General features: G+C 40.0%; 1 pseudogene; it reads right to left on the bottom strand.

Moving 5' to 3' along the window:
* Positions 1-2442: 2442 nt before the first annotated feature.
* Positions 2443-11931, bottom strand: LOC127190915 (eukaryotic translation initiation factor 3 subunit H-like; annotated as a pseudogene).
* Between the last annotated feature and the right edge of the window lie 463 nt (positions 11932-12394).

Below are 12394 nucleotides of genomic sequence, written 5' to 3'. Positions count from 1 at the left end.
AGAATAGAGGGATGAAGAGAGATCAATAGAAAATAGAATAAGAAGAATATTCTATAGCTCTTCCACAGCATGCCATCTGTAAGTAGCTGGAGCATTTAACTATACTCATGGTAGCCATTTCCCCATGCTCAAGTGGCATAAGAATTAGGTAGAATTCAATAAAGCAGGGGAGTGAGGAGTCGCATCTTCTGTCTCCTGAGACATGTAAAAAGTGGACAACATGTGGTCTCCTTGTGATGATTGGAGTAATGAAATGAGAGATGGAAGAAAACAATGCTTACATTAAACATGGCTTGTTTATTGAACATGAGATGCTGGATGTTTAAAGAAGACACCAGTATCTTGGGTTGTATTTAGTTCCCTTAATTGCTATTTATCTGTCTACCTTTTGGGGGAATATATCCTTTTAACTCTTAAGTAAACTCCATTTGAACTGCAAAACAGAGTCCTGACCTTCAATAACCAAAGGCTAAAAAATAATTTAACATAATACTTGAGTTCTATGTGACAGTTTGTCTTGCTTTGTTGTCAAGAGTTGACTGATGGACCCATTGTTCTACAATTTACCCCTATCTTTGCTGTGTTACTATAAAAATTTTACGAATCTGTTACCATGTTGGAAAGTAGTGTTTGGGGTAACTCAATCCTGTTTCTGGGACATATTCAGATATATGTTCCTTAAGAGTAAGAGCCTTATTATCCTTGATGTATGAGATGTATGTTTAGTGTTGTAGGCATTATTGCCATAGTCACTACAGAGGAGGGTTTTGGGAAACTAGCCTCTGTAGAGCATTCTCTCTCTAGACTCATTCCATACCTTGTTTTACATAACAAAAGTACTTGATAATTCATTTAGACTAAAGGTACTCACTTTGAGGGATATTAAGAATCTCTTACTTCACTGGGTTTTCAATGATTATGAATATGTATTAAAAATACCTTTTTCTGTCTATCTTTCCAGTTTTGTGGGTGGCCAGCTTGGCAGTAGACATTTCTGCTCACTCAGACTAAATAAAACCTGCAAATATAAAAGTGAGCTATTTAAAAGGTTCTATGATTTCATCTAAATATTATACTATAATGTTCCTTTTTGCTTATAAGAATAAAAATGTATAGAAATATAAGAGGAACTTTAAACTCTTTCTCTCTCATACACACATAAACACACACACACGCACACACACACGCACACACACACACACACACACACACACACACACACACACACACATACCATATTTGAGTAGATATCAACAAAGTAAGTTAAATATTTGACAGGTCCACAGTGCAAAAGCCAATCATTAATATGTACTTTTATGCTTCATTTGTGTGTGTGTATTTGTGTGTGTGTGTGTGTGTGTTTGGATGTGTGTGTGTGTCAGAGGAAAACATCATGGTGTCAGTTTTTTCCTTCTACATTTATGTGAGTTTGGGGATCAAACTTAGGTTTACAAACATGAATGCAGTAGTTGCTATTACCTGCTCAGCCACTTTGGCAACTCTATATTTAATGTTGTTATGGAAAGTCTAGTCACAGTGTTGGATCAGAAGGGAAAAAGTGAGTAACTGCTCACCAGCCATCAAATTAATTGATGAAAGGACTGTATATTCACTCAAACAACTAAAACACAAAGAAGCAGCAGTTTAAAAAAAGCAATTACTAGACTTTGTATTGGACCTACACCTTATTAGCAGAGTCACTCTCTTTTTCCTGGTAAAAAAAGGAAGAAAATATTTTTCAGTGTCTACTAACCATCAAATGTAAGCCTGGGCTGCTTTGTGTGGGTATTCACCTGACTTACATCCATGCGCCTCTCCTACAAACCTTCAGGGGAAACAACATTGTTTGAGATGGAAGATGACCAAGATGGATGATTTTCGGGATACAGTAGGAATATTCATAGGGAATCTCCACAGATCAAGGATCACAATCTACCTTCATCAGTGACATCTCATCAGATCACAGTGCTCTAATCTCTCATATAGATCACTTAATGCTACAAGACTCTGAAAAATATTATTTACAGTCTAATTTTGTTGGGGGGTCTGGATAGAAGTTTTAGTGGTTAAGAGCATGCACTGTTCTTACAGTAGACCTGAGTTTGGTACCCAGTCACTACATCTTGCAGTTCACACCTACCTATAATTCCAGCTAAAGGGGATTCAACTTTTCCTGTATTCCAAAGGCCCAGCAAGCATATGTGTATACCCACACATATGAGCATAATTAAAAATTAAAATAAATTCCAAAAGACTCGTTAAATCTATTTTTGTTTATTTAATAATCAATCGGGGTTTTATTATTGACTACAAAAACATCACAGCAGTGACAGCATTCTTCACTTTGCAGTACAGAAATACAGCTTTCTTAGAGTCAGTAGCGGAGTCCCAACAGTCTTTCTACTCATCTTCTTTTCTGGAAGCTTTCTTTTCTTATGTATTTCATTCTTGAAGGGCTTGGGCCATGAAGAGTTTGCCTAAATTTCAAGCAGTGAACTCCTTGATGTCCTGGCAGTCAGTGTTAATCTGGCCTGCAGTAAGCTGTGAATCCATCCTGGCAGAGGTCTGATGGGGCTTGAAAAGTTTGGAGAGAGCCTCCTCAGAGAGCAGGGGATCCCCTCTACTCTGCTGCTACATATTCTCCTGTTGGCAACTCTGATGATAACTGATGTTTCTGGTGCTACTGTTTACTGGTGTTCCTCATGTACATGTTGTATTTCATTATGTCCTGGCTCATTTCATCCACCCAGTCCATCACCCACATGAGGCTATTGAACTGAGTTCTTAATCACGATCAGCACCTCCTCAAACATGTGGCTCAAAGATGATGCTTGTCTTCTTGAGTGCTTCTGGGGAAAAGTCCTTCTCTTAATACACTTCCATTAGTTTAGGAGTGAGTCTTTATGCCTTCAACGAGAGAGGCCCCTGTGCAGGTTTTATGGGACCATAAATGAGATTGGTGGATTCTTCAATGGAATGCTCATAACTAAAATGATAATCCAGAAGTGCCCTGGTAATGAACAATCCATAATATGTGGACTAATACCAGCTTACATGAGGGTGATTGATATTTACATGGTGAAGGCTGTTCAACATCTTTATCTGCTCATTGGCCTTCTTTGTGATAATGTTTGATTATCCTTAATACTACCAGGCCTTAGGTTTTCACCTGCTTGATGGCTGAGTCTCCAGAGCAGTCTTTGCCTTTTCCCTGCCCCACAGCACCGCCAACAGTGCTGGAGGAGGTGGCGGTGAAGCCAGTGCCTTTGTTGCGTATTGCCAGGTTTCCAGAAAGACTGTCTACATGTTTATTTATTTTAGCTTCAATAGTTGTTTACTTGTTAATTTTGATATAGGGTTTTATTAAAAGGCTGGCTTTGAACTCAATATACAGGGAAAAATGATAGTAAACCCTTGATATTCCTGTCACCACTTTCAGAGCTCTGGGATTGAAAGTCTGTTGCAACACACCTGGCTATAATCTGATTGTTTAAAAGCAAATGTAAAGAATGAACAGAAAGTTCAGCTGAAACCTTTGTTTGCAGTGATTCTCCACCTCTTTTATATTGTGTCCCTTATATGCAGTCTTCATGTTGTGGTGACACCCATCCATAAAATGATTTTGTTACTACTTCATGAATGTAATTTTCTTATTGTAATAAATTGCACTGTAAATATTTTAGCATGCACACCTCTATTCACTTGTGCACATCCATGCATGCACAGAAACATACAGGCAGTCATATAGACATGCAAAGATAATGGCTTCACGATTAAAGTTTACTGTTGGGTGATGACCCCCATTCTTATACATACATTTGGTTGTGAATCACTCTGAAATCAGAGTTGATCAAAGGTACCCATTCTCTAGATATTTGTAGTTTATTCAGCGGGATGCTTTTTTGCATATCTATAGTGAACTAGAACAGAGTAACCCCTCTTTTATTATATTCTTCTCCTTGACAGTTTTCATGCCCTGAAGCTAGATTATAAACTCTTTATCTATTCTGAATCCTGGTTATAGTCTCTATTGGACAACAGAAGAAGAAAACTTTTTTAAGACTTTACTTATATTTATGTCATTATGTGAAAATAGCAATCAAGGGCAAACAAAACATTGACCAGAATTTTTTCTTTATCACATCAATTGTGTAATTAATTACAGCATACTTTATTGATGGAAACAGAGACCTGCTGGGGTCCTGCCCCAAGATGAGATAAGGGTTTAAAGAAAAATCGGTGCATCATTGATAAGGGAAGAGAGGTAGGAATGAGTCAGGCACAGGGTTTGGGAAGGGTTTTACAGCCTGACTGATTGGCAGTCAGATTGCTTCTTGATTTATACAGAACTCAGTAGGCAGGGATACATGCATAATGCTCCAAAATATAGATCATAGAATTTATGTGCCTAAACACATGCTTTAATTTCTGCTTGGTTACAGGTTTAGTCATCATTGGTAAACTGTGACAGAAGAAAATCATCTTTTATAATCATTTTTTCCTCATCAACCTCATAACCCAACTTTAACAATATCAAAATTTCACATGACAACCTGTTCTCTGGCTGGTCACTTTTGTGGTTTCAAAGGCACTAGATAGAGAGAAAATCTCCAAGCCAGCCTGGGCACACTGCTAAGTTCCAAGTAGTATATTACCAGCTTTTAATAATTATAATGCAACTTATTATTAGGCCCAAGAAAAATCTTCATGAAAAAGTTTCTTCAGTTATTTTTCAATTTCTGCCAATTATATAATATTTCTATTTCATATATTTGTAGACTTTATTTATAAGTCTAACATTGTATTCTTTGTTCCTTGGTCATATGAACACCATGGTGGCCCTGTATCAATTAACTTTTCTTAGAAAGTGGAGCCATGATGGGTTTGAGTGGTGGACGGGGGTCCACAGGGTTCAAGAGATGAGACCCTGAAAGCAAACTGAGGAAAATTAATGTGTTCCAGGGCTACACAGAAATGTTCAACCCCAAGAGTGGCCTGGCTGGGAGGAAACACTTAGTGCAATATATTAGAAATACCCACAGAACAGCAGTGACTGCACAGCCACTAAAGGACCATACTGAGAGCTCCAGAACACACTGCTTGTGTTTTTCAGAAAGGAAGAAAGCCTGTCATGTGTATTGTCCATGCCCTTCCAATGCAGAACCATGGGACCATGCTCAGGTGAGCTCCCAGAGACTGCAGGCCACTGTATGCTGCATTCACCACCACTTTTCAGGTTTCAGCCTGGCACAGTGTGGGCCAAGGAGATGGTGTTCAAGGAGGTGCTATTCAAGTTGAGCCAAAGCAAGGACTGTACTGCCCACACCACAGACCTCATGGGCCTCTCTCATGGGCTGTATCTGTCCTCAGTGCAGAAAGCTGGATCATGTGGAAGTGGATACTAGGAGCAGCACAGAGTCAGGGGCCCATTACAGATGGAACCACACATGATGGAACCAGAGATTGGAGGTGTCAATCAACAGAGCCACAAGTTCCCCAGGACAAGAAGCTGAGCTGGGCCAACATCAATGATTTCTGTGAGGTACTCAACGAAGACTTTGAGGGACCACCACTTGCCACCTGCTTGAAGGCCCATAAGATCCAGTGCCAACAGGAGTAGGAGGCAATCCAGGTCTTGATAGCCAGCAACAATTGACAAATTGAACAGGAGTAGAAGATCTGACTCTTAGGATATGGAAGCAGGTAAGGCAACCCTGAGAGCATGGGAGCCTGAGAGCTGGCCCTGCCTTGAGGACACAGAATCTCGAGAGCTGGCCCTGACCTGAAGACACAGGAGTGGGAAACTGGCCCAACCCTGAGGACACTGGCACAGGAGATCCAGTCCTTCCATAATGACATGGGAGTGGGAGAGCAGGCCCTGCTTTGATGACACAAAAGCAGTAGAGCAGACCCTGCCATGATAAAAGCTGGCCCTGCCAGAATTACATAGGAGTAGGAGAGCTGGCCTTGCCCTGTGGACACAGGGAGTGGCAGAGCCAGCCCTGCCCTGAGGACATAGGAGAAGGAGAGCCATCCCTTCCCTGGTGACAAGGGAGCAGGTAAACCAGCCCTGCCCTAAGGACAGGGGAGCAGGTGAGCTGGCCCTGTCCTGATAACATGAGAGTGGGTGAGTCAGCACTATCCCAAGGACACAGGAGCTGGATATCAGGTCTGGCCTTGACAACAAGGGAGTGGGTCATGTTCAAGGGTTCTGAGGGAACCTCTCCCCAACATCTACCCCATGTATGACCTACTGGAACACATGAAGGAGCCCGACCTTCAAATACAAAGATTAAGAATCTCCTTGACACTTCAAAAACAGGATATCTGACAGCAGTCCCAGTGAGAATCTGGTAAAGATAGTGTAGCCCTCGAACCAGACCTATGACTCATAGCAATGAACATTTGAAAGTAAACATATGTAGACAAAAAGCTATGCTGTGTGATACACCATAGCTTCTGTGACAAGATTTTTTGTTTGTCTGATTTATTTTGATGGGGAAAGAAGAGGAATTTTGGTGCATGATGTGTAAATCATAAACAGTTAATAAAATTTAAAAAAAAAGAGAGAGAGAAAGGATGTCTTAATAATTCATTTATTTATCATTTATCCACACCATTTTTCTCCATCATTACAAGAAAGGGGATTTTAATTTGAACTGTTAAAAACTTCTCTAGCCTACCACTGGATATTGTTTACATTTATAAGTTTACTTTGTTATCATTATCTTGTCCCCCAGAAAAGAACATCCAGGGGAAGATGTGCCAAAGTGTATCTTTGAGACATAGCCTCATAAGGAGGCCTCTGGCACAATTATTGGAGTTACAGTCCTCTGGGCCATAGGTAGACCCTAAATTATGTCCAAATAGATATATCTCCCTAAAAATGGGAGGGCTAGTATGGTCAGTACATTCCTGGCTAATCTAAGAAGCAGTACTCTGAGGAGAGGGCACAGGTGATTCATAAGAATATTTCCATAAATCCAATATCCCAAAGTTGTAAAAGTAATAAAAGCATTTCAAGCATGTGACAAACAGAGATCAACCCCAAAAGGTAGGGGGTCTTATCACAGTAATTGCATAACTCAGCTCAGCTTTTCTGGTGCTTTGTCAACCAACTGTGATGGTTCTATGACCTTTGCTTTTCCCATTAGATATTGTTTGGCCAAAAGCCTAGGGAGTCAGTCTCAGCTTGTAAACTTTCAAAATTTCTGTTTTGCACTTTAAACAGTTTCTCATATCTTCTATTTTATTCTTATTAATATTATTAATAATCTAACTGTAAAACTAAATAGATTATATGGAAGACTCAATTTTTTGCATAGCTGTGTTTCCAAAAGAACCACCATTAATTTTATTATTTTTAATTAACACAAGCTTATGTTAGTATTCTCATTCTAACTTTTGGAGAATGACCTTAAACAACAGGAAATTTCCAAAAAGGGTGTGGGGTTAAGAAGTCCAACCAAGGTGTCCATGCACTGGACCTTTGTCTCACTGTGCCTTGAGGACACATGATTCTCTGGGCACTAGAACTTTGTCAAGCAATGCCCTTAGGATGCATGGTGAAGTCACTGTGTCTTCTGGACACTGAAACTTTATCAAACAGTGCTTCTAGAGCTCTGGGCCTCCCCAGAGACCTCTATAGTATTTATTGTACTTCTGTATAAAGATACTTTTCAGATTGAGGTTTCCACAAATACCCACCATTAAAAATATATAATAAAAAATGAGTAGAAATGAAGAGCTCATACAATTATCTAAATTTTTCTTTTAGAGCTTATATTAATCATTTTAAGTTGATAGCTATTTAGAAATATTAGTCTAGATAATCACATCACTAATTCTGCCTTTCATTTTAAATGAATCCCATGTCATCTCTTTCCATTTCAATTCACCTTAAGGAGTCACAAATAAAATATGTTATATCATAAGAGCCATAAAATGCAGGTGTTGTACTGAAAGAGCAAATCAGCACCTGCATTTTATGGGGATATAAAAGAGATATATAACCCAATTGAAACTAAGTTTGCCTTGCTTTTGTTCCTGCTGAGAAAGAATTTAAAATTGTCTGATCCATCCTGAAGGAAACATGCACTAAGCTGTGCCTTTGAAAAGAGGGAAAAAGACAAGGATAAAACTTTTATTTAGAAGAATAACATGAAGAATTACATAAGATACATTAATCAATGATGTTAGACACATAAAACAGGAGCACACTTAGAAATTCATGTCATAACTACCACTTGTTATGTCACTTCATTTCTTGGGAATAGAAGTTGTCTTCATATACAAAAGAATGTCACAAGAACCATGCTGGATATAATGAAGATGTTCTAAGAAATGTTATATGCTTTCATTTGGTTTCTGAACCACTGAGACAGTCAACCTCAAGAAACTGGAATTTTCTCATGAATCTCAAGAGAAGAGAAAGAAAAACAAGAAGCCAGGTAGCATCCATAAAATATGTTCCAGAAAGAGATATGATGTACTGTTGATATCTTGTCAGAGGACCTTGCAAAAGAAGGTCACAAGAGAAGATATGCCTTACACCTTGAACAAGTGCATATATTTACCAAGATTGTTTAGCTGTTAAACTCCTGCCCTTTTTAAAATCTTTTCCCTCATGTGAGAAGCTTGAAGTAATTTGTGTGTGTGTGTTTGTGTGTGTACATGTGGATGGCCTGGTAATGTTTTCTTAGCATTTCCAAGGCCCAGGCTCTGTCCCAGTAACATCACCTCATCCACTAAAAGCTTGTGCCCTTATTTAAGGACACCTGGATTACAAAATTCATAAATGAGTCTTGGCCAGTTTAATTATCCTCCCAAACTCTAGACAGAGATTTGTGAATTCTGAGAATCAGCATTCATCCTTGTTTGTTACTAGGCAGTAAGGACATTACACAGTAACTTGTGCAGAAAAATCAGAAACACCCTACGGTACCAATTGTCCACAAATTATCTGTGCCTATGGGCTCCAGTAAATGTGCATGTGATTATTAGTACACTGATGTTAAACAGTTCTGAATGCTGAATCAGCCTTTCCCCTAAGACTTTCTGTGAGAAGGAAGCTACCCTTCCCAGTTTTGTGGGTGTTTTGCTTCATCTCATTGGTATCTGATGCCTTCAACATTTCCCCTTCGAAAGATCTAGGGTAATTCATTTTTTAAGAATGCTCTCAAAGAAACAGAGAAATTCACAAAAACACACACATACACACACATACACACACACACAAAATGAGCATTTCTCTTGAACTATCTGCAAGACTAATTAACTGACTAGAACTTCAATGATGTGAAGAGGTTGAAAGGTTTTAGGTTAAGAGCCAAAGTATAATTTGCTTTGAGCATTCCTTTGTCACTTGAGTCATAAATTAATTACCATATCTGCATCAGATATAACACAACATGGTCAACAAAATATCCTGAAATACATTAATTTATCAAAATCCAACTTTCCGTGTACCAAAAACTAAGGCTATCTCAGCATCTGAGGCCTATAGCAGAGGCATCCTCTCTATGTTAAATACCTATTTGATGTTTTTACCAATGGATTAGAAAACAGTGCCTTATTTGTAACATTCTTTGCTCCATCACTATGAAAACCATCAAATGTTTACCATGTTGGATTATGGAACTTGGAGTGTCCTAAATCTGTGTTCTCTGGCATAGCCTCTCATATCTGTCTTAAGAATAAACTGTCTTTTATACCCTTTGAGCAAAGCTTGTGTGTGTGTGTGTGTGTGTGTGTGTGTGTGTGTGTACAATAATTTAAAAGTAGTGAAAAGATTTTTCATTTAATGAAAAAAAAATTCTGTTCATAGGATAGTTAAAGTATCCTATTCAAGGCTCCAGAGATACCTTGGAACAAGAGCAAAAAGGAATTCGAAATCCCGAGAAGAGACAATAGGATGATCTTATAGGTTGCATAGAATTTCCTGAGTTGAAGCTTTCATTCATGGAAGGAAGCTCATTCAGACTGAGAAAACTATAAATGAAGGCTCGATAGCATTGAATGAGTGAGCAGAGAAATTCTCAGGAAGTTTTTGAAACTACAGAGGATATATAACAAATACTGCCTTTTAAACATATGGTTATTGTACTCCTCACTTCACAGCTGCACAAGACCTGTACAAAACCAGGTTCTCCAAGATTCCATCATGGAGGGGAAAAGACACTCTTGGAAAGACAGGCCTTTGGTGGGGTTTATTAGGTAGTTAATGTTTACTGGGAGCAATGGAGGTTTTCCCTGTCTTAGTGCCTAATAAGTTGGTCATAATCAACTAAGTAACATGACACCTGTGCTCATAAGAGCAAAGCTAATTAAACTCAGTGGGCCACACAGAGCTGAGAAAAAGGTGGATTTGCTGGGAAGAAGAAGGTGCCTACCAGAAGAGAGGATGATGAGAGAGGATAAAAATAGATAAATTCATTATGTTTTTGTGCGTGTTTGCATGCACACACATGTGTGAATTATCATTGAATAAAAAGAAAACTATTTCTACAATATAGCTGCCTTTCTTTGTGTTAAAATCTCTTTTATTTTGTTTTTGAGTATATACATGTGTGTGTTCACACCAGAGTGGGCATGTGGAAGTGAGAGGACAACTGCTAAAATATGCTATTGTTTTTTTTTAACAATGTGAGTCCCAGATGTCATTTTCAAGTCATCAGTCTTGGCGTAAAATAACTTTACTCACTGAAACATCTTGTCAAAAACTATAGCTGCTTTGCTTAGGTAAAGCAGAACTAAGTACACATGATTCATTCCGGGACAATATTGATAAGTTACCCTACTACGTCAATGTGCTTTTATCCTGAAGACATCTTTATGAGCCATTGTGCTATAGTGGTGGCTGGTGAAAGGGTAATGGTGTCCTCAATACTCTTCAAATGCGGGAAAAAAAACAATAGATTAAAAAAAGAGTTTTTAAAACACTCTTTAGAATAGACCACATATAACATGAAAAGCTGCATAGTGGAATTGAAATTGACTTTCTTCAAAACTGATGATAAGAGAATTAAGGAGTGGAAAGACCATGGGCTAAATAATTCAGCAACTACACTATTTAATTCTACAGTCTTGAGGTTCCTGTTACCTTCTTGTTTCCACCCTGCAAAATAGCAATGTTGAACTAATTTTTCTTAGGGAGAGCAATATGAGATTCAGGTTCTGAACAAAGATAATACCTCTCTCTCTTCAGATATACCTTCCATAAGACCATTGAGATTTGTTCATTCTGTGCTGTGTGAAAGTATTCCTGGGAGGATTCCAGGATGCAGCCAACCAGTATGCACCATAGCTGATCTACTCCGAGGTGACCAGGGACATGAATGGAGCAACAGACTGCTGGATTTTGAGAACTTAGGTGAATGGGGCCCCAAACTCTGCAGACCACCAGTGGGTCTATCCCCGGGACAAGCAACAGCCCGGAGGTGCTACATGCACTCCCCAAAATCTGAAATGGAATCCACAACCAAGCTGCAGCCGGCACATAAAACCCAAACTCGCCATTTGGGGAGGAGATTTTCCGGAGCCCCCAATGTGAGGAGTCTCACCAAATAGGGTGAAACTACCATTGAACCTCTTCATCCACACCACACCAAACTGTGGAGGTCACCTGCCTACCCCGAGTGGAAACACAGGTGGTGGGTCTCACCAAAAACAGCTAGAGCTGGCATGTAGCTTGCACTCCATGTCCTGGGCCCAATCTGAACCCAGACACAAAGGATTGACCCTGCAAACAGGGGCAGTTAGAAACCAGCGTGGACTGCTCCCACAGCCCAGTGGTACCACCCAAATTATCGGGAGACATGGGTCTTGCTTGCAGGGCCTAACTGCTGACCTACAGCAAGCTGGAAGTATACTGGCTGTCACTGGCAGAAAGAGAAGATACAGAAGATTCCCGCCAGCGGTCTGAATCACCATTGTCGCCAGCCACCCGCCCGGGCTGCCGGCACTGACCTGGCACTCCCCAAAGAGCAGAACCTAGCTGGGTCCATCCTTGCAGGCGCGACAGGACCTCCCATGATATAGGGAGTCATGGGTCATGACTGCAGGGACTAACTGAAGACCTACAGCGAGATGGGAGTATCCTGGTTTTCACTGGCGAAAAGAGAAGATACAGGGGATTCCCGCCAGCGGTCTGAATCCCCGTTGTTGCAAGCTGCCCGCCCAGGATGTCGGCACTGAACCGGCACTCCCCAAACAACAAAACCTAGGTGGGTCCATTCTTGCAGGCACAACAGGACCTCCCACAATATAGGGAGCTGTGGGTCGTGCTTGCAGGGCCTAACTGCTGACCCACAGCAAGCTGGGAGTATACTAGCTGTCACTGGCAGAAAGAAAAGACACAGGGGATTCCTGCCAATGGTCTGAATCACCATTGTTG

Source organism: Acomys russatus, chromosome 6 (genome assembly GCF_903995435.1).
Source record: "Acomys russatus chromosome 6, mAcoRus1.1, whole genome shotgun sequence".
Classification (NCBI taxonomy): Eukaryota; Metazoa; Chordata; class Mammalia; order Rodentia; family Muridae; genus Acomys; species Acomys russatus.
This window is presented reverse-complemented; position numbering and strand designations above follow the sequence as displayed.